Here is a 22,200-nt window from a genome sequence, read left to right on the forward strand (position 1 = left end):
GTTTTCCATTACGCTATGCAGGGCCCATCAAGAAAGGGTTTGGTTTCATAATTCAAATGCCCTCCACAAATGTCATTACTTAGAGCCAAAGGCATCCACTCATACTGATGAGCAGGCAAGATCGAGCGGGTGTGGGGCTCGCTCACTGGGCTAGAGAACTGATGAGCAGGTGGCAGTCCTGAGATGTTATCAAGCAATTTCATTGTTCACCAGAACTTTTACTTTTCACAGCCTCTGAAAATGAATCTGAACTCCCTTTCAAATTGTTCCTAAAAGGGAGCTCACAGACCACGTTCTCCCGTGGTCTCTGATCACTGTCATTTCCTCCTTATATTCCTTTTTCCCCTTCTAGAATCATCCATGTGAGAACAGCAGGTGCCTGTCACCAGGACAACCCCATGCATGTGATGTTTTGTGATGTGTCTCAGCCCAGACTGTTGGCTCTGTGGTTGAGACAATATACAAATCCTAGCCCTCTGTTTTCTTCTGCAGACTCCTCCTCTGTATCTTCCCACGTGAAACATATTTTTTCTGGGTTCCCTAATATAACACTTCTCAGTTTAAAACAAAACTCAAAATACCCTCTATACAGCTGAATTTTTACCAAAATGATAACCAGGCACCTTTTATTGGCTCATTCTACATAATAATACACTTCCTCTGCTTCGACCCAGCAGATTGTCCTCTGGCCAGTTCTTCTCTGGAGACTGTGGGGGAGATGGCCACTCAGCTGGGACCACCAGGGGAGGCTAACATGGAAGTTGGCATTGGAAGTGGATCATGTAGGAGGTAATAATAATAGTAGCAAGCATTTATATCACGTTTACTGCAAACCAGGTATGCTCAAATACTCTATTCAACAACCTTATGGGATGGTATTATTGTCTGCATTTACAGATGGGCAATTGAGGCTCAGTAAGGATTGTTCAAGTGAAAAAGAAGATGTGGAAGAAAATAAGATGCAGAGGTCATAATGTTCAGGGAGGAAAGAGAGGTTGGAGTACACACTTTGGGAACCTTGAATAGTGGAATGCTGGTTTATTTTTCCCAATTTTTCTCCTAACTCTTAGGTCATGAAATACCATTTTCTAAACCTCTGGTGGGCCATTTTCCCCATGTTACAACTGCTCAAACAACCTCATGTCTTTCTTTCTCCTTCAGAAAACACATCTCTTTTTATATTTATTCATGTATTAGCATGATTATTTGATTAATAAATAATTGCTAAATAACTAAAATAAAAAGCTTATTTTACAACTAAGTAAAATCTTATACATAAATTAATTTTCTTTCCATTCTACAATAGACCCCCACGTTTTTTGAAAGATTTTGTTTATTTATTTGTGAGAGAGAGGGAGAGGGAGAAGCAGACTCCCCGCTGAGAGTCTAACCTGGGGCTCGATCCCAGGACCCTGAGATCATCAAAGGCGGACACTTAATTGACTGAGCCACCCAGGTGCCCCTAGACTTCACTTTTTAATAGGAGCTTTCACAGATATTAGAAAGGCTTCCTAATTCCCAAGATTATACCCCAACTCATCTATGTTTTTCACTAGTAGTTTGATGAGAAGAGGGAGGATGACTGTACCTAACACATATTGAGCTCTTACTCTACACTAAGCAGTATTCCATTTGCTCTCCATAATACCTCTGCAAAGTAAGTTGTTTGTTTGTTTGTTTTTGCAAAGTAAGTTGCATGCATTCCATTCTACAGAGAAGGAACTATGGCTTAAACTTTCAAAGAGACTTGGCCAAGTTTACAGTGCTGAGTCATGGAACCAGGACCCTGAGACAATTTGACTCCAAAGTCTAGGCTGTCTTATTGATTCTACCTATTTATTTTTCAAATCACCATCAAAGGAGTATGATTTCCATAATTAAATGTCCCTTGGTCTCTTCCCTCCTTATATTGGCTCCACTCCCCCCTGCAATGCCTCTGCTGTTCCTAACTAAGCCCGAAGTCCTCTGGAAACACTAGGCTCCCCCGCCCCGCTCCCCTGCTGCCCCTTGCTTATAGGCAGGCCATGCAAACAGACTGTATTCATTGGTGCTGCAGAAAACTCTTTCAGATCAGGGCAATAGTGATAGCCACAGCGGGAACAGAGACTAAACTTCCCGTATCCTCCAGATAGAATTATTCTGTTTCCAGCAATGTCCCTCATAACCCATGGCCATTGTTTTCAGAGTGCTCTCTGGACATAGCACCACAAGGTGCTATGGAAGTAAAAATTCTCAGGTCCCAGAACTGCCCAGTCAGAAACTCTGGGGTTGGGGCTGAGCAGTCCGTTTTCACAAGCCTTCCAGGTGATTCTGATGTTGCTAACCATTGACCTATAATATCTTCACAAGTGAGAGATTAAAATAACAGCCTACCTGAAAGCATGCTATGGGTTGCTCCTTCACAAAAGTATCTGTAAGCAAGGTCAAAGATGGCAGCCTTGGGGAATCATACTCTGATGACGTCAGATGCACTATCACCTCAGGCTGGGATCTGCCTCTGCTTCCGTATGAGCAAGGTGAGTCCCTGCATTGATCAGACTACATTAAAATGGGTGCTATAATGAATTCCTTGCACACACAGACATGACATTTGCAGGCAAGTCACTAAGCACACATGTCTTGATAATGTTCATTCATTTCAAATGGATTCTCCTCTCATTTATCATCTCGTAAGAAGGACCTTGGCTAATGAGGACTGGAGCTGGCTGGGAAAGAGAAGATGCGAGGGAACAAAGCAAGTGCTTTGCAGTGTTAATAGCAGCCCTGAAAACCAACAGGGTCAGATAATTGCCTCCCAATGTGATCTTTCCTCTGAGGCTTGGGTTATTTTCAGCATCACCAGGCATCTACAGGGGCTCTAGGTCTGTAGAATTTCTAGATGCTGTTGCCTGGCCAAGCTGAATTTGGGCGGGTCCTGAGCAGATGTCTCAGACCCCGCTTGATTTTCCTGGCCTTGTCTGCGTGTAAGACTATGAGAAACAGCAGGGTAAATCTGACTGTCTTGTTTTCTCTCCTGTTTATACTCCATCGTGCTCTAAATAAGCTATAATTGTATGAGCTCTTGTTTGCAGAAAGGGAGCTAAACATAAAGAACACTGTCCCGAGATAGCAATTATTCTCTGGTCACTCATCTCCCTGCAGGGACCAAATTGTTTTGTAATTTCTCATTAGGCGTCAGCTAATTAAAAAACACACAATTAGTAATCATTTTAATTATAAGTTGCTCTCCCAGAAAGGACTTAAGATACAGTTAAAATGGAAGCAATCAGATACACAGATACCAGGGAAACACAAAAGAACTAAGGGCTCTCCCCCAGAAGTCATTACACAGATAGCAGGTTGCAGATAATTAATGAGAAAGCCGGTGTTTCTGCCCATTGGCTTTGCTTCTAAGAGGTGAGCACTTCTCTTTAAAATTCAGTGCTGATTTTAAAAATCAATAAATCATTATACTCTTGTGAAAAATAGAATAATTTATCATATCTGAAAATTAAAATGAGCAATGTTGGCTCTTTGCACATTTGGAGTCAGGAATGCATTTTCTAAATCTGTTATCAGAACGGTTCTGCTATCATATCAGGGACTCCGCTCATGTAAATTTTAGGAAATAAATACTATTTCAGCATTGTAAAAAATAAAATAAGCTCAGGAATCTGACATTTGCATATAAATAGAAAATAACTCGGATCCCGACTACAAGAAGAAAAATGATTTCAACATTCTTATATAATTCCCAGTAAATTCGCCTTTACAAATGTCCTTGTCATGTTATTTTAAAATGAAGGTTAATTTTTGTAACTTCTTTTGAAGTGAAAATGAAACAAGGTCTTCCAAGAAACATCTGCATGATGCAGTTGAGCACAAGGGGATTCGTCTTTTTTCCCCCAACTTCCAGCCAAATGAAGAGAACATTAATGCTGATCATTTCCCATCTCACTCGGTTTTACCGATTACACCTGTATTCATAGATTTCCACCCTCATCGTCATTGAAATCTAGACATCCAAGATGCCAGGAATCCACTGCTCCCCCCCTTCCTTTAGGATAACTGTCCTTGTGCTTCTTTAAAACCTCTCTGTGGACTGGCATCTACGTCATCTCAAACATTTAAAGACTTTGAAGCAGAGAAAGATTTCTTAGTTTATCAATGTCAACACAATGGGACTGAAAGAGAAACGTGTTGAGCAAGCAGAGTTAATTATTTTGCAGTCAGGAGGCCATAACCCGGATGGTCTTGGTGGAGTTAAGAAGTGGGAAATTAGGGCAGAGTCTTCAGAGAGCTTAACCCCAGGCTGGGTGATGGCGAGGCAGGTCTCACGAGGTGGGACCTACTTGGGACTGGACACAGTCAATATATGTGGGATGCACCCCACGTGATGCCTCTCCGCTGTGAGCTCAGGCCACCTCACCCTGACCTGATCCTGGGCTGTAGAAATAAGGGCCAGACCAGGGCAGGGTCTTGCCACCAGATGGTCACTGTCCCTAGCTGTGCCTTTCAAGGGAGGTTTGCCACACTCACACATAACAACCTCAGAGCCTCTGGGCCTTTGAGATGCAATAAAGGGAAGGTGGTTCTACACTTGGTATGGATGTCTAGAGCACAGCACAGCATCTGTTTATGATGACAAAGGCATCATCTCCTCTGTGTCTGAGACCCACAATCTGTCCATCATGGGTCCTGTGGGTAGTCCTATCTGACAGGGACATGGAGCTATCCAGGGACACGCCTGGGTATCGTTCCTGGAGAATGCAAGTTTCTGTATGTCTCCATGAGCCTGGAACATCATGGAACATTCAGCATTGTTCAGATACCCGTTCTGGAGCTAAGCAGTCACTGGTGCTTGCCCTCAGGACTGTTTAACACAGGAAGAAAGGGCTAGGACAGCTGAGGCATAGTCCCTTCTATCTCCTTCTATAAGTGATTTTTGTAGATCTTTCCATATCTCCATTTCAATTAATGCAGGACTTAAAGAAGGTGAGTATATCATGTATAAAGTGCAATGCATATCACATTTTTTGTTTTTCTTACTGCCATCCAGTCTGGCTCTGCTGCATCCAACTGGTTTGGCAGGAAGCAACCCTGGTAATTTTCGAGGGACGCTTTCTCCATCTGTCATGGAGCTTTCTAGATTCCTAGAGCTTGGTCAATCCAGAGTTGAGGAGATCCTTTAGTCCTCAATCTATCTGGGTGCCCCTGACCTATATCCATTGAATCCACTCAGAGACATCAGCTTCCCACCTTTAAGTCACACTGGGGATGGAGACATGAGACTCGCCTTGCCTGGAAAGGTTCTTGACTGCCTCCAGTTGATATTCTGGCTCTTTTGGGTGCCATATCTGAGTTAAGAGATGGAATGATCCACCATCCCCGTTTGCCTTCCTGCAGAAAGACAGAAAGCCTCAATTTCCAGGAATCCCTCAGTTGTGAGTAAACCAGGACAGCTGGTCAATCTAACCACAGCTCCTCCATCCTCCTCCTCCAAATTGGGTCACTTGCCTCAGAAAGCCTCTAATTGGTCCACTCCCTTCAACTGGGAAAATACAGCTACCCTGTCACCAGACACCCAGACTTATGAAAGTGCCCAACTTTCTTATCTATTCTCTGTGGTCCGGAAAATGCAGACCTCTAGAAAGAGAAACCCACAGCATGAGTTTTTTCCTTGAGAAGGGAGTAAAATCACATGTCCCAGCCTCTCAACATCAACCCTGTCCTAGAAAAAAAAAGGGGGAGGGGGGCTCAGTTATATTCTCGATCAAGTCATGTCAGCACTCAGAGGGTTCCCTGTAGAAGTGGTTTTCAGCTCTGGGTATATGTAGAATTATCTAGGGAACTTGGAAAATCTCCCATGCCCAGACTCTACTCCTAGTCAATTCAGTAAGAATCAGTGAGGTGTACCCTGGGCATCAATAGGGTTAAAAACTTCCACTTGTCGGGACTGGTGGACAGAAGTTTCTGTTTGACTTCAGTTATAAGAAATTCAATAAACAGATAAAAATGGACAGCAGTTTCTATGAACTATGATCCTTAAAGTCCCAACTACTGACCCATGGAGGTCAAGGCAATACAGCTCATGTAACACAAAAAGCCACCTGACCTGCTGAAATTCTGACAGTGGAAATCTCTCAATTCATGCCACTTTAGTGTTCTGGGCTGACAAATCCTGCAGTCTCAAGATTTAGGGGACAGAAGGAAGCCCCCCTCTCCCATCTTCTCCTACAACCCAACTGAACTCCTATTATCAACATTAGTAGTAGTAGTATTGTTTTAATTTCCTGATCTCCCTCAAAACCTTGCTTACCAAACTATGACTTTCTTCTCTACAGAGTTTCTCAAAATTTAATTTTGGTTATGTCAGCTCTCAAGAGTACACAGGAGTGTGTATCTTTAAATATATATTTGATAGTAAATATAACAATTTACAACCACTTTCAAATGCTAACTCTGGACTCCATTGCAAATGCCATACTTTTACATTATTTTGACATATTTATAATTGCCTGGAAGAGTTTCTTAGCCAACTAACACTTTTATTGGGTCAGAAAATCTTGATGTGACCTAAATTTTATATACGGCTATTTATTTCTGTTGTTGATGCAAAATATCGGAATAATTTAAGATCTTGCTGAGTGGGAAAAATCAGAAGAGGTAAATGGCATGATTACTGCTTTTTTTTATTCTAAATAATTCAAAGAAGTTTGGATAAAATATATGACACAAAATAAAACTACCTGGGAAACGTTCAAGACCATCTATTATTTAAAACCCGTGTATGTGAACAAGAATATTAACAAGATTGGGCCAATCTGGGTCTGTCCAAATGTGGCCACTAATGAGAACAGGCTTCACAGGTGTTGAGTCTTGAATTAATAACTCGTCAGCCAGAAACTCTGGAGCAGACCCTCCTCTTCTGAGGGGGCGCATGGCTGGTGCCTGGACCAGTGAGGGCAGACCCCAGCTGGGACCCCTAATGTCCTTCCTCCTTGGCTTCTTTTATGGGTACCTAGGCTAAATAAATGTAATAATAATAAAAAAGAACATAAATTAGAATTTTAACCTTTTTTTTTATATCTTATTTCTTCCAATTCCGTTTGAAGCCTCTAAAGTGGAGGGGCTTCGGTGCTGGGTTGGCAGTGATCATCTAATATTGCTTGCTGCTCTCAGGGAGCACGTCCAGGGAGATGGGCAGTGGCTGAGGCCAAGGGCTTCTCTGACACATCGCTCTGAGTAAGTTCACAGACAAAAGGGCTTAGCATTCGGGATTCCTCTTTGGCTTCTTCTCCAAGTTCTGTGGTTCCTTTGATGGCTTCCATTACAGAAACATCCTAAGGAAGGCAGATTGCAACTGATCTGCAAGTAATCTCACTGCATCAAGGGTCCTAACTTCCCAGGGTTGGCACTGACCGCCCCATGTCCTGGGAAACACCACAGTCTCAAGCATACCGCGTACTCGGTCCCCCAAGGTTTAGAAGACTGCCTGGTCAGCTTTCACGTGCCCAGACACCAGTAGGTAATGCTCCCTACATTCTGTTTTCTCCCTGGAGGTCTGGCAGGCCAAGAGAATGGAACGTGAGCCATCCGTAGCACGGAACCCAACCTGCTTTTCTGCACAGCCAAAATTCAAACCCGCAATGTGGTTTGAAAATATATGTGCTCATGGCTGCCGAGGTCCTTGAAGAAGATGTGGTCACCATTCTTCAAACGGAGAGACAAATTTTGAAATGAAATGCCACAGTTCTTTTGCTGCTTCCCTAACTGAAAATGAAAGCCCGCTCAATCTGAGCCACATCACAGAGAGATATCACCAGGACCTTTGTCAAGACAGGGGAGAACAGTAATTCAACCATCTTAACTTATTAGGGGGGAGACCCGGGATGTAATTCAACATTTGCCCCCATTCATTTTATGGCTCTCACAACCCGTAGCCGTATTACAGAGAAAAGGGAGGGTCTCCTCATCGCCCAATAGTTACATGAGGAAAGGTCTGGGGGACTTTTCCTGTTGCATTTTTCTCCTCCCTGGCCTCTGTTTCCAGACTGCTGGAGAGCACAGATCACCAGAGGCTTTCTGGATGCTTGAGGGGCCGGCGTGGGGTGGGGGATGCAATTCAGAGCAGCAAGTGATTCAGAGTTAACTCGCTGGGTGTCTGGAAAGGCCTGACGAAACGCAGCGCAGAAAATTAGCCCGTAAAACAGCTATAAAATCTGAGTCACGGCATCATAAAAATGCCAACTGACCAAGAACAATAGATATTGCAAGCAGCCAGGAACAGGGCCGGTTCCCATACGCACAGGCCTGGAAATACCCTTCCCTCTCAGAACCTCCTTGCCATGCTGTTAATGGAGCCAGCTCTGAAATAAACACCAGCGTATGGAAAAGGATGGATCCACCCTGGAAGGTGGAGGTGAGTGTTCACCCTGAAATGACGTTCTGTTCCTTTGCATGAAAAAAAATCTGCCAGGATGGAAAAACAAGAATCATCTAGACTGCTATTCCCCCAAATAGAAGCCGATTCTCGTTGGCCACCGTAGATATGTTCTATACAGTCGCTGCCAACATTGAATTAGCAAAACCTGAACTATTTTTTCTAGAGGAAATACAGATTTAAATTCCTGGGTGTCTCGTCACATTTTCATCAAATGATAAAAATGACTTTTTTTATGCGTCTTTATGATTTTTTTAAAAGATTTTATTTATTCATGAGAGACAGAGACACAGGCAGAGGGAGAAGCAGGCTCCCCATGGGGAGCCCGATGCGGGACTCGATCCCAGAACTCCAGCATCATGTCCTGGGCCCAAGACAGATCCTAAACCACTGAGCCACCCAGGGATCCCCTGTGTCTTTATGATTAAAGGAGCTTTATTTAACCTACATTGTCAGTTCATTAATGCTTAACTCAGGACCAATGGTAGAACTAGTACTTGAGGGAGTTTATTTAAAGAAGCTTCTCTGGGAGGCACATGGCAGCCTTCTTGCAGCAGGAGCACAAGGCAGCTCTTCAGCACTAGCTTGGCAAGAAATCACCAACAGCACAGAAATGAAAAAAAAAAAAAAAACCCAACCAAAAAACAAAACAAAAAAAGCCCGTGGCAGTAAATAGATCATGGAAAGGACACTTGCTTATGGTCTGAGAGCTGAAACAAGAGGCAGAGAGTAGCCTTGTTCGCCCTGAACAGGCTTATCGGCCACTTAGGTATCTGCCCCCAGCTCTGCACATATTCGCGAATAACCGCGAATGTGCCACGAGTATTGATAATAAACTTCCCAAATCCACTGAATCGACTTATTTACCTCTGAGCAGTCAAAATGCCAATATTTTGGGAAGAAGGTGCAAAAGCACAAAAAAGGCATGTTGCACAGTGAGGGTGCATTCTTAGCCCCGGGGAGAGGGGACTCCCATCCCCACCCCCAGGTGTGGACCATGGTCACTTCTCCCCTACCTGCTCTCCCAGTATGTCCGGGCTGACTCTCCGCAAGCCAACTCCCTTGCCTGACACTGTGGAAGACATGCTCCGTCTGCTTCAATTTCTGGTTTGCACTGAGGGGAAAAAAGCAATCTATCATCTCTTAGGGGGGGAAAGTCACTTGGAAGAATCTATTTTTGTACATTCAAAACAGCACTGCTGGTTCTTGATGAATATCAAACAATGACAGTGGAAGGAAAAAAGGAAGGGAGGGAGGGTAGAAGGGAAAGAAGGAGGGAGGAGGGAAGAAAAAAGAAAGAGAGAGGAAGCCCTCAGAGGAGCCTGGAACCTCTGGACACCCCAGGTAGTCAATGGGAAAATTTGCTTGCTTCTTTTCATATATCAAAAAAGAAGCTGCAAGTGTAACTTTTCCCATAAAAGTCCATTGAAGGGGTGCCCTGGGTGGCTCAGGCAGTTAAGCATCTGACTCTTGGTTCAGTTCAGGTCGTGATCTCAGGGTCGTAGGATCCGTCTGCTTGAGATTCTCTCTCCCCTCTCCCTCTGTCCCCTCCCCCCATTCTCACTCATGCTCTCTCTCTCTCTCTCTCTTTCTAAAATAAATAACTAAATAAAATCTTTTAAAAAATATTCATTGAAGTCACAGTAATGTAAGCATAGGGTGTGAACATTTCCTTGGAGTTTCATGACATTATTTTGTGGCTAAAATAGCTTTTTGAGATATTACCATTTTTCATGATCCTGATCTCATTTTCCTGTCCAGTAGAGTCAGCCCTTTGTTCATGGTCTCCTGGAAGTCAGGGGGTCAAGTGGAAAACGGAATCACTCTATCCCTTCTGGGGGCACTTGATTTATATACCAAGCTGGTCCTTAGGGGCTGATGATAGCAAACACATATATAGCACATGCCATATGCTAGGCACTGTTCTAAGTTCTTCATATTCTTGATTTATTTAACGAACATGGTAGTTCTGGCATCATCCCTCTGTTACAGAACAGGAAAATAAAGCACATGGAGGTTAATGATGTTGCCCAGGTGTGCACAGCTGGGAAGTGATAGAGCCAGGATTTGAACCCACACCATCTGGCTCCTGAGTCACACTGCACACACGACACACACCTCTCTCCTGCCCACTGCAGGGTCACAGTTCTGTGATGCCCCACTACACTAATGTGCTTTTCCAAAAACTTAAGTAGAGTAACTAAACTACCATGATAGCTACTAGATTCAAGCCAATTATCCGGAATAATACAGAACTATCAGTTTCTGTTTCTTAATTGAGAGGTATAAGCTATTGATAAAGTCTCCTTACTTACAATAAATCAATCAGCTAATGGCAGACTTTATAAGGATAGATTGTTCTTAGGAAGGTGGTATGTTTGTATCCACTTTCTGTGTGGCTGTCCCGGTCAAGCTTAGTGACAAAGCAATTTCTGCGTCAGTGTGGTCTGTTTGGCTGAACGTCTGTCCTGTTCTAATTGCCTTAAATGTATGTGGCTGCATTTGCTAAATAAGCAGCCTCCATCATTACAGAACACAGATTGGCTCACAAAAAATTCAACAATGCACATGTTTAAGTGTTAAAAAGCGTACAAAAGCACATTGTAAGCTTTCACCAAGCCCAGCCACATTTTTATAATGGTGCCTCAGAATAAGGATTGAGTGTCTTTGGGCAGCAACATATTTTAAGTTTGATTGACATCAAAAGAATCTTAAAGGCAATTCTTTAAAATCTTTTTTTATTCTCTCTTATGTGTTTATACCCTTTTAAAATCAAATATCCCCAATTGCATCTGTGTGTATCTCAACTTTCTGACAAGGCCACTTAATTATCAGCAGCACTGACTGGAAAGCTCCCCCTTATCAGCACAGAGGCTGCTTTCTTTGTGTGGCCAGCAGCCTCTAAAAAGCTTTTCAGAGCTAAATCCTAGTGCCAGGAGATTTTCGTCTTTCGGAAGGTCGCCTGTCATTGTAACTGGATTATCTGGCTATTAAACTGTGGTCCTTCCAGAATGCCAACACTCCAAAGAGATTGTGCTAGAAACTCAAGAGATAAGCAAGTGACTTTCTGTAAGTATAAACAAGCAGACTCCAGCCTTACTCCTAAAAAAGATGGGCATTCCAATGTGCCAATTATTTAATCTGCAAACAGCTACTGGGTGCCCACTCCATGCGGGAAACTGCCGAAACGTTAGCACCATACAAGATGACATTCATTAGAAGAGGATTTTAAATATGATGCTGTTGAGTTAAGTTGGGGCTTCCTTTTTTCTAATTTTGTAGTTGGAGAATTGCAGAAGATGGGACGGAAAAGACAGACCAAAGACTAAATATATTGCCTGCTTGTCATGGGGCGGAGGAATAGGACAATGTGAATTATAAACAAACAGGATGGAAATTCAGAAATATTAACACAGGATGAGATCACAGTTGATTGTTGTTTCTTTTTTCTTTTCTGTTTTGAACGGTTGTTAACTAATACATGGTTAAAAAACAAAATTAAAGTGCAAATATTAGCTATATTACTTATAATGCTTCTGCTCTAGCAGGATAAATACTTGCCCAACAGTAGCTTCAGTGAAAAGGACATGAATTGTTTTCTTCACAGAGAACTTGGGGTTTTGTGATTCTGTGACAATGTTCATGCTCTCCGTGATATCTCTGGGATTCAGCCGCTGTCCATCTTTCTTCTTTGTATCATTGGCACGTTGGCTCTTAATCCTCTTGACTGTCACTTCATTATATGATTATATGGCTGAAGAAGCTCCAACCATCACATGTGTGTGTCCCAAGCAGGAGGGAAGCGGATGACAAAGTGGCTTTCATCTGAGAGGTTCCCATCAGAGATTCCTCCCCTGGCTGCAGCAGAGGCCAAGATAATGAATCTTTGATAAATGGGAGCTGGGTGAGCACAATTATCTGTGGCCAATCAGAACCCAAAGACTGTGGATGGGCATGTTGCACCTCAACAAATTCAAGATCTCATCAGCAAAGAAAAGGGGAGATTTACTGATGGACAGGCAGCAATGTTAGCCCCTGACTTACCACCCATCATGTCTAGAGCCCTAAAGATAAATAACCCTCATCTCCTAATTCTCACTGGAGCTCTTCTACGGTGGGTCAATATCCATAAGGAACATGACTTGAGATCTTTGATTCTGATTCTATTGGCTCAGCTTTCAACACTTCACATAAGAATGCATACTAGAACTCCATTTGTTCAGAGGACAAGTCATCAAAAGTGAATTCAAAGCTAATGTTATTCTGAATATTTGTTTGCTAATTTTGATCAGTGGTTCTGGGGATCTCAGCAAGCCTTCCCACTACTTGTATAAGGCTCTGTGAATTCTCTGGTAGAAAAGAGCTATGAGTTCTTAAGGCTGAGAACATTTGTCAAGAGAAATGAGAGAAAGTAGTTACTCTGCTCAAGGAGATCCTGTAGGAAAATATGTATCTTTCACAGGAATGTGGGAGAAAAAGAAATAGGGAACTATAGAGCAGAAATAGCAACTTCTGATCATTTCATCCACCAAAGCCACTTTTGGCAGAGATGTTCATGATTAGTCATCTCAATGCGGATGCCTCTGCTTTATGTTTAAGCTTTGGTTGTTCTGTGAGCAAAGTCTTCTCTCTAGATATCTGAAGTTTTTAAGACAAAGAATTTCCCTTAGTAGCCTTCTGTTCTGAAAACAAAAACAGGGCAAGAGAAGGAAAAATAGTACAGGGAGGACCTGATGCTACATCCATGGAATGAGGCTAAACGGGCTCTATTTCTTGTTAAAGAAAAAGGAAGAACATCCAGGATACAGTGGAGTGATTCAAGAGGTCACATTTTGCACACTCTGTAGTTCTGGAGACAGTACAGATGTGAAAACTGCTCAATAAATCCTCCGAGCCTGCTGTCCCTCCAAGGCCACTGGCCTTGGGGCTGTTGGCTATACAAGAGACCCTGTAACCTAACACACATCCTACCTTGCTTTGCCCTCATAAAGACATCGCTAGCACTCAATCAAGGTGATGTCCCCTTTGCTGCAGTTATTATCATAAAACTCAGCTTTACTTCATCAACAGTGTATCTGGTGGCATTTCTTGGGTAGTTGATTGTTGACACCAGGAAGCCTAAGATCAGAGCCCTGGTTGCACATTTCAGATCTCTTGGAATCATAAATATACTCTTCCTTTTGAGGAGATCATAGCAACCCTACGTACCTCAACCATTGCTTTATGGCTTTGTATTTGAATTTTCTCATGTCATCCATGGAAATCTGGAATCCTTATTGATGGTGGATGGGAAAAGACTTATGATTTCAGGCCTAGGGAGAGTAGAACTACCAGTTGAAGAAAGAAACAGGCTTTAAAGGACCCAGAAGAATAAAGCCCCTCAGAGATCTATACCCCATAACGCAAGACATAGAGATGAATTTCAGTTGAGCTACACTATCCTAAATGTCAAGCCAGCCTGCCCCATGCTGACTCCTAGGTGTCATTGTCCCATGTCCCCACAGAAAACTGAAGACATTCCTTTGTGGTGATTCCATGAAGGGCATGTGACTCACGCAGTCAATCTCATCCTGAAGAGGAAGCAAAGAGATATTTAACCTTTGAAAAGGTTAAATTTTCCTCGAAGCGATGAGAGGTCAGAAGATTCAACAAGATAAGAAGGAGTACCTTCTTAATGCTAAAGAAGACTATAGCATAAAGAGAAGACTAGAAAAGGCAATGTTTAATCTGAACAGATCATGGATTAATGGAACCTCAGGCATCTCATAGGGTCACCACTTAGCTCACTGTACACACAAGACCCAAGGAAAAGACTGAGCCTGCCTGGATGGAGGAGGTCAACCATGAATGGCAGATGCAAGAAGGGCTTTCCATGAATAACATGCTGGAAATCAGGAGTGTGCCAGATTCCCCACTGGCCCAGCTTGGCTCATCCGTGGCTCCTGGAAATGTTTAGATTCGTGATCCAGATTTAGGCAAAGAAACAGCCCTTGGCTACTTGCTGATTGGTCCTACCAGCAGGAACAGTGGTTCCTAGAGGGGTCTTGTGGTCCACGCCATTTGGGGTCTCTCCCAGGACACAGACCTAAGGGCTAGAGCCCCATTGGGCATCTTCTCATACTTTCCATGTTGATTGAGGACAGTGCTCCTTGCGGGTTGCCTGTCAATTTGGTCTGTAGACTTAGTAGCTAAGACACTGCCAGAGTGGTGTTGCTTCTTGGGTCTGATCATTCTCATGTGTACATGGTTGTGAGTGTGCTTTTTTCATTTTATTTAGGTGCATCAGTTCCTGCCTGGTGGTACATGATTGTACCCTAACTCACAGAGCAGCATCCCTTTGCCTCTGCCCCAGGGTCCATATCACAGGTATAACAGAGCTCAGCAACTTACACATTTTAAGGCTGTAGTTGGACCCATTTGTTTTCCCTCTTAGCAGATTTTCCCTGTACATGTAAACATGCTGCACAGATTGTGGTGTTTGCTTCCAAAGTTCAATGCCAAATTGCTCATCTCTGGCCATTCCCCTTTGAAATCAATGAAGAATCTCTAAAAGACATGGTGTATATGGGAATGCTTCATCTCTTTTTAATTTACTATTACTGGTTCCTTATAGTAGCTACCATATACAGCCTGAGCAAGACCTGATTTGTTACTCTCCAAAACTCTTGGGACATTTTTTCCCTCAATATCAGAAAGTATACTAAGTGTTCAATAAAAATCAGTTAGTGCTAGTGCTACCATAAATGACATTTAAGTCCTTCATCTATTCGTTTGGCAACTCTCCCTTGCACATCACCTATGCACAAAGCCTCATGCTTACCATCCAAAGAGAAGGTATATTTGTTTCGAGTAAAGTTAATCTTGAGCTCAGTTTTTGAGATCGCAGGATATGGAGAAATGCTCAGGGCAGGACAAAGGAAGTTTAGACATGTTGCATGAATACCCAGAGCTTCCCTACTGTGCATTTAATTGTGGGGTTATATGAGATCATAGCAACCCTCCGTACCTCAACTATTGCTTTATGGCTTTGTATTTGAATTTTCTCAATTTATCTAGATCCCTCCTTTGTCATTGTCAAAGCTTAGTAGCACAGACTTCCAAGACTGTGAGTACCATATACTCACTTCCCACTGGGAAGAGTAGCTTTTCCTATTACTTCTCCTTAAATTATACCCTTTAGGAGCCTGGAGGATAGTGGGAGGAAAGCTCAAAGGGTCTAATCATGGGAGTGTTCTAGTTTTGATCAGCTATTATTTATGTGACTGTGAGGGAAAATTAAAATTATTTAATCTTGTGGCTAAACATTGATTTTTAAAACCATTGAACAGTATTTAGCCTCATCAGCCTGCATAAAAGAAATAATTTTGCATGTATAATATCAATGCGGCTAACGTACACTCAGGTTAAAGATACTATTTTGAGCTAATCACAAATAATACAAACTATCAAAAATGCAATTCACATTTCATTACATTTCATCACCCATCTTCCTAATGGCTGCTTAAGGCAGAGTGATATCGCACTGGAAAGCAGATCTTCTAGTGTACTTCCCCAGGTGTACGTCACTGATTCACCTACTCCTTCACTGTTTTGACAAAAGTAGACTGAGGACTAAGAGCCAGATATTTCATTAGGCTTATTCATATTTGTTTTCTAAATTCATATATGCTACTATTGTCACTTCACAGAAGAGAAGACTGAAAATTATAGAGTTTGAGTATAATTTCCCAGGAGCACTTTCATCACAAGATTCGAATCTTTTTTTTTTTTTTAAAGATTTTATTTACTTATTTGAGAAGAGAAAAAGAGCACACAGGCAAGAGGGGCAGAGGGAGAGAGAGAGAGAGAGAGAGAGAGAGAGAGAGAGAGAGAGAATCTCAATAGACTCCCTGCTGAGCATGGAGCCCCAAGAAGGGCTCAATCTCATGATCCTGAGATCATGACCTGAGCTAAAAGCAAGAGTGGGGTGCTCAACCAGCTGAGCCACCCAGAGGCCCCACAAGATTCAAATCTTGATCATTAGCTGCCTTTGCCACCAAGCCCTGGCAACCCCAGCATCCATTTACTCATTGCAAAGGGCCTGATGATGGATACTAGCTGTCTCCATCCATTATCCCCACTTGTCTTCCCTTGTTCCATTCTCCCCTCTTCCTTTGTTCCTTCTCTCTGTTGAAGAATCTATAAAATCGGTAACTCTTCAAAATGGGTTGAATGTAGCCCTTTATGGATCTTCCTTCCTATTGGATTTTGTTTTTGGAAATACAAATTTGGCCAAATGAGAGATCATCCCTGTTGATATTTTGCCTACGTGAAGCAAAACATCTCTACTTGCTGAAAGCTTTATTTTAAAATTCCAGGTCTACTCTATAGTTGGTGATGTGCTCCTGCAGAGGAAAGGTTTGATCTAGAGGTACATGTTTGGCATTTGCCATCATAATAATAGTCGCTTAAAAAGCACAAGAACGGGGGCACCTGGATGGCTCAGTGGGTAGAACATCTGACTCTTGATCTTGGGGTTGTGAGTCTAAGCCCCACACTGGGTGTAGAGATTACTTAAATTAATAAATCAATCTTTAGGGGCATCTGGGTGGCTCAGATGGTTAAAAGCGCCTGCCTTCACTTGGGTCATGATCTTGGGGTCCTGAGACCAAGCCCAAATCGGTCTCCCTGCTCAGTGAGGAGTCTGCTTCTCCCTCTCCCTCTGCCTGCCGCACCCCCCCTTCTTGTGCTCTTTCTCTCTGTCTTTCTTGCAAATGAATAAAAAATAAATACATAAATCTTTAAAACAAAACATGAAAACAAATAAGATACTGAGAAAGTATATGCATTGAGAAGAGCAGGTGGCTGAAGCAAAAAATGACCAAAGAACCAGCCACCCCAAATCAAGCAAACCTTGGGACCAGCCTCATGTAAATGGGAGGCAGACCAGTGGAACCCTATGGGAGCTGGAGGAGGACAGGTGACATCAGAGAAGGTCCTAGGGCTTTAGGGATCCCAGGAAACACAGCAGAGGGCTACGAAGCCTAGGATGTTACATTTCAATTACCACGGTCAACATTTAACCTAAATCAATCTCTCAAAGCGGCCCATATGCCCACCACCAATGCCCATAGACCCCAGATTCTGGTCTCCAGCATCTGATCAGCCATAAGAATCCAGCACTCATGGGATAATAGCCGATTCTGAGCCTTGGGGCAAAAAAGTCAGGAGGTCTGCAGCTTGTCGATGTCAGCAGAAAGCCAGAATATGTTTTAAAACTTAAAGGCAATTCTAAAGGGGACGAGAACTTTAATTAAAGGTTTTTGCTGGCCCAGTTATGAAAATTTTGAGCATTTAAAAACCAGAGTACTCATAGTAATGGTTTATGGTTAATTGAAATAAAGTGACTCTGTGAAAGGCAATGAGTTAATTATATTCAGAGAAAAAAAATTGATTCAAAAGGCAAAATATAATGGGATATTTTTATTTAAATAAGGGCATGGTATTTGTGCTGGCACATACATATGTGCAGGTATGAATTTCATTTATCCTGCTAATCATATGGCTGCATATGTGTGTGAGACGAAATTAATTACATCAATTATATGGTGTTTTAGAATATACTGGAATGTACGTGCAGTAATAAATTTTATAGTAATTGTAATCTTTATGTATTTCCTAGTAGAGTCTATTAAGTAATTAAAAAAGAACAACCATTTAAAAATGTCATTTCATTTCTCTGAAGAAATTTAATGAATGTGGTACTGCATGTTCAAGAGCTTAAAATATTTTAAGTCATATATGTATGCATACATACACACACATTTGTATTTATATTTTTATATATAATCTAGACAGTCTGGATTATCAGATGCCCAGTTTAAGCAGGAAATTATCTCCAGTGACCAGACAGGTCTGAAAATGTCCACTTGATGTTTGGGGCCACAGGGCAAAGATTTACTTGATGGCAGGTTAAAGATGGAAGCCCAGAAGGTGAATGTCCTTGGAATGACCTTAGCCACTAAGACTGGAGAGGCAGACAGAGAGGTGGGTGGATCCCACTGTGTGTTCACAGAAATGTTTGGGAGAGGAAAAACTTGGGAGGAATGTGAAACACAAAGCAAGTAGCAGATGGATTAATCTAATCCGAAGCTGAAGCAGTCAGTCACCCTGTGTCCAGGGCCTTGGGCTGTGAGATCGTCCATGTGGAAGCAGAGTGTTCTCCATTATTGACAGAAAGTCACTTAAAAAGGCACACCAAGGCGCTCCAAGTGGTGAGAGCATGTGGCTGCTCCTCAGACACCCTGTCCCAGCTGAAAATCTCCAACCTCCAAGTAACCTCCTTCCACTGGGGAGATAGCTTCACCAATGTTTGGAGAATAAATTCTAAGTTGCTTGGGATCTCCATTTTCCGGAAATACTAAAATTATATCCTTCATAGCCCTTGAGACCCAGGAAAGCCTAGAATCGATAACAGTGGTGATGAATTCTATCAAACCTGCATATTTTATTTTTCTGTTAAGATAAGGAATAATTGGAGAACAGTCGTATTTGAAGTATTTATAAGTGGTGAAGGTCATTTACCACAGAAGCAGCCGTGTTTCCCACTTAGAATGCGATTTGAAATCAATTTTTTTTTTTTTGCCTTGCGATTTTAAGTTGAAAACTAAAAGAAATCTAGCTAAATACTAAGATCATAATGAAATGTTAAGGATAATTTGCTCATTTATTAAGTATATTATCCTTGTTTAAATACATAAGATAGTTTTGCTTATAAAATGACACTTGAACTGCTTAAAAAGAAAGCAGGTATATTAAATTTACAAATATAGTTTAAAATATGGAAAGAAATTTAATTAACTGATCTTTTAAAGAATCCCTTAAAATAAATGTTAAAATGTATTAGTTCTGCAGAGAGGATATTAGGATGTGTGAGTAGTAATGCAAGGCTTAAGGACAATCCTGTATTTGGGAATTTTGCTTTAATATTTTGATTATTAATTTAAAACCAAGTGGCCACAGATGATCTTTTCTCTGCATGAAAATCATCCGGAAGGCACCTGAGTGGCTCAGTCAGTTATGCCTCTAGCCTTAGTTTCAGCTCATGCCATGGTATTGGGGTTGTGGGAGATTGAGTCCCTAGTCTGGCTCCGTGCTCAGCACAGAGTCTGCTTGACGTTCTCTCTCCCTCTCCTTCTGGCCCTCTCCCCTCTCTCCCTCTCTCTCTCTTGCTCTCTCTAAAATAAATAAGTAAAATCCTTAAAAAAAAAAATCACCCTGAAGGTAGCAGTGCACAAGGACAGAGAGGACCCGCTGTCACTGAGCAGCCAGAAGGCTGTGTGGCAAGGGGCAGGGACCCAGGAACCCATCCACTGAACCAGAGTCAGCCCCAACATATCCAACATATCCATATCTCTCTCCTTGGAGTAAGCCTCATGGGACCAGGTAAATGGGGGACCCATGTGACTGCAGCCCCCCACCCCTGCTCTGTTTCAGATCACCAGAATGAGGAGGGGCACTCCTGGAGCCCCCTGCACAACTCAGCATCCTGGTGGCGAGGAAGAACATGGGATCTGGGTGGACACATGGACTCCCCTCAGGCTTCATCTTCACAAACCGAATGACCTCTGGCAAGGGACTTACCTCAGTTCTGCATCTGTAAACTGCAGATTTACCCCCATAGGTCTATTGTGAAATTAGATGAAAAAAACCTTTAATTGTAAAGTGTTTGCACTAGTCCCTGGCATAAAGTGCTCAAAAGTTGGTGAAGCTAAAGGAGAGTGGAGGGGTGGTGACCCAGGGAAAGAAGGATGGAATGGAGTGCATTCAAACCCCTCCACCAATATTCTGCATCCGGGCATTCCCATGGCACCTACTACACACTGCTCTTAGCACTTCCATGGTTAAACACCGCCCTCTCAATCACCCCATGAAATGGGTGCTCTCTCTATCTCCATATCAAAGATGAGAAGTCAAGCTCAGAGAGGTTGAGTGGGCAGTCCAAGGTCACACTGGCCAACAGGCGGTCAAGGGGAAGTATGCCTTGGCTGGCTGGCTCCAGAGTCCCCATTCTCAACCACTCCCCGCTCCCTAGGCCATGTGAACTAAACACTTAATCCTCCCAGCAACCCCATGAGCTGGGCACCAGTATGGTCTCCAGTGTGTGCATGAAGAAATTGAAGCAGGAAGAGGTTAACTGGTTTCAAGGTAGAGAAAACTTCACCTGAGCTTAATATCACCGATGCTAGCAGCACCAGCAATAAGGATCAGCATGTACTGTGATGCATTATGTACCAGGCACTGTCCTAACCACTGTGCCTATCGTAGATACATTAACTTGCTACATCTTTTCAATTATTCCATGGCACGGATTCTATTATGACTTTACCTGTTGCCTGAGGCCAAGCATAAACATCAGAAATGGCTGCTGTAGGTGAGATAGGTGGTGAGGGGCAGAACAGAGACTCCACCCCAGGACAGGTTGGCTTCAGACCCTCCCTCAAAACCCCTGTGCTGTGCACAAGCACACACACACACACACACACACACATAATCACACAAGATACAATATTGAGCTATGTTCTTAACTGCTATTCTATATGTTAAAAGTCAAATCATTGGGCACCTGGGTGGCTCAGTCAGTGAAGCGTCTGACTTCGGCTCAGGTCATGATCTCAGGGTCCCGGGATCAAGCTCCATGTTGGGCTCCTTGCTCAGCGGAGAGTCTGCCTCTCCCTCTCCCTCTGCCCCTCCCCTTGCTCGTGTTCTCTCTCTCTCTCAAATAAATAAATAAAATATTTTTTAAAAAAGGTAAATCCTGGGACACCCAGATGGCTCAGTGGTTGAGCATCTGCCTTTGGCTCAGGTTGTGATCCTGGGGTCCTGGGATCGAGTCCCACATCAGGCTCCCCTCAGGGAGTGTCTCTACCTCTCTCTCTCTGTGTCTCCATGAATGAATAAATAAAATCTTTATAAAAAAGTTAAATTGTGAATTCTTCCAAACATAAAAATTTAGGATCTGTACTCTTCAACCCACAAATGTCCTATGAGGAGGGGGTGCTTTAAATTGCTTCTGGAGCCACTTTTCACAATTCTTTACTCCAAGAGAAACCTTAGCCAACACTAGTGAGTTTGACACCAGCATTTGCAGGATGTGGATTTGCTGTTTCTTTTTCTATTAAAAGAATAGATGCCTCTTCGAGGCATCCCCAGGGTTGTTGGTTTTGTAAATAAAAATACAGGAGCTCAGTTAAGTTTGAATTTCAGATAAACAACAAATAATTTTTAACCTAAGTATGTCCCAAATTGCAGCCCAACCTATATCTTATCTGTTGACTGTATTTTTGATATAAATGTATCCCAAATTGTGTTGTGTGTCTTATCCTTTATCTAGTCACCCTGCCACTGAGCACTTGAGTGGAAATTTCACACAGAGTGAAGTGAGGGCTGCCACTTACTTCTTAAATTTTGTGTCAGAAATGGAGTTTAGCAATACAGGGCTCTCCTAAGTACATTATTTCCACCTCAAAACCATCTGACTTGCTCTGTTGGTCAAGTTTATGCCACATTCCGTTCTGCCAATTACAGAGAGTAGACCTACAGGAGTTTCCATCCCCAGAGAAAGCGGGTACCTGCAGAATCAGGGGAGAGACTCATTTGTTGTCAGTTTATCTCCTCAAAATGCACCCCACCTTAGATTCTTCTTTCCTGGGTAGTAATAGTAAAATACGCTAATTCAAGTACTTAGAAACCTCACCCTGCTGTGGTTCATCATGCAAAATTAGTTCTTTAGAAATAGG

The 22,200-nt window shown here is 42.6% G+C and overlaps 1 long non-coding RNA gene across 2 annotated transcripts in view; it reads left to right on the forward strand.

The window, feature by feature from the left end:
- Positions 1–8,014: 8,014 nt before the first annotated feature.
- LOC118352435 (uncharacterized) overlaps positions 8,015–22,200 on the forward strand; it is a 28,511-nt gene continuing 14,325 nt past the window's right edge. The window contains exon 1 of one of the 2 annotated variants that reach the window (XR_007406136.1): positions 8,015–8,401. This is a non-coding gene — a long non-coding RNA (uncharacterized LOC118352435). The remainder of the gene's footprint in view (positions 8,402–22,200) is intronic. The other variant, XR_004809581.2, reaches the window with a different exon arrangement.

The sequence above is a fragment of the Canis lupus genome, chromosome 26 (genome assembly GCF_003254725.2).
Source record: "Canis lupus dingo isolate Sandy chromosome 26, ASM325472v2, whole genome shotgun sequence".
NCBI classification, from domain to species: domain Eukaryota; kingdom Metazoa; phylum Chordata; class Mammalia; order Carnivora; family Canidae; genus Canis; species Canis lupus.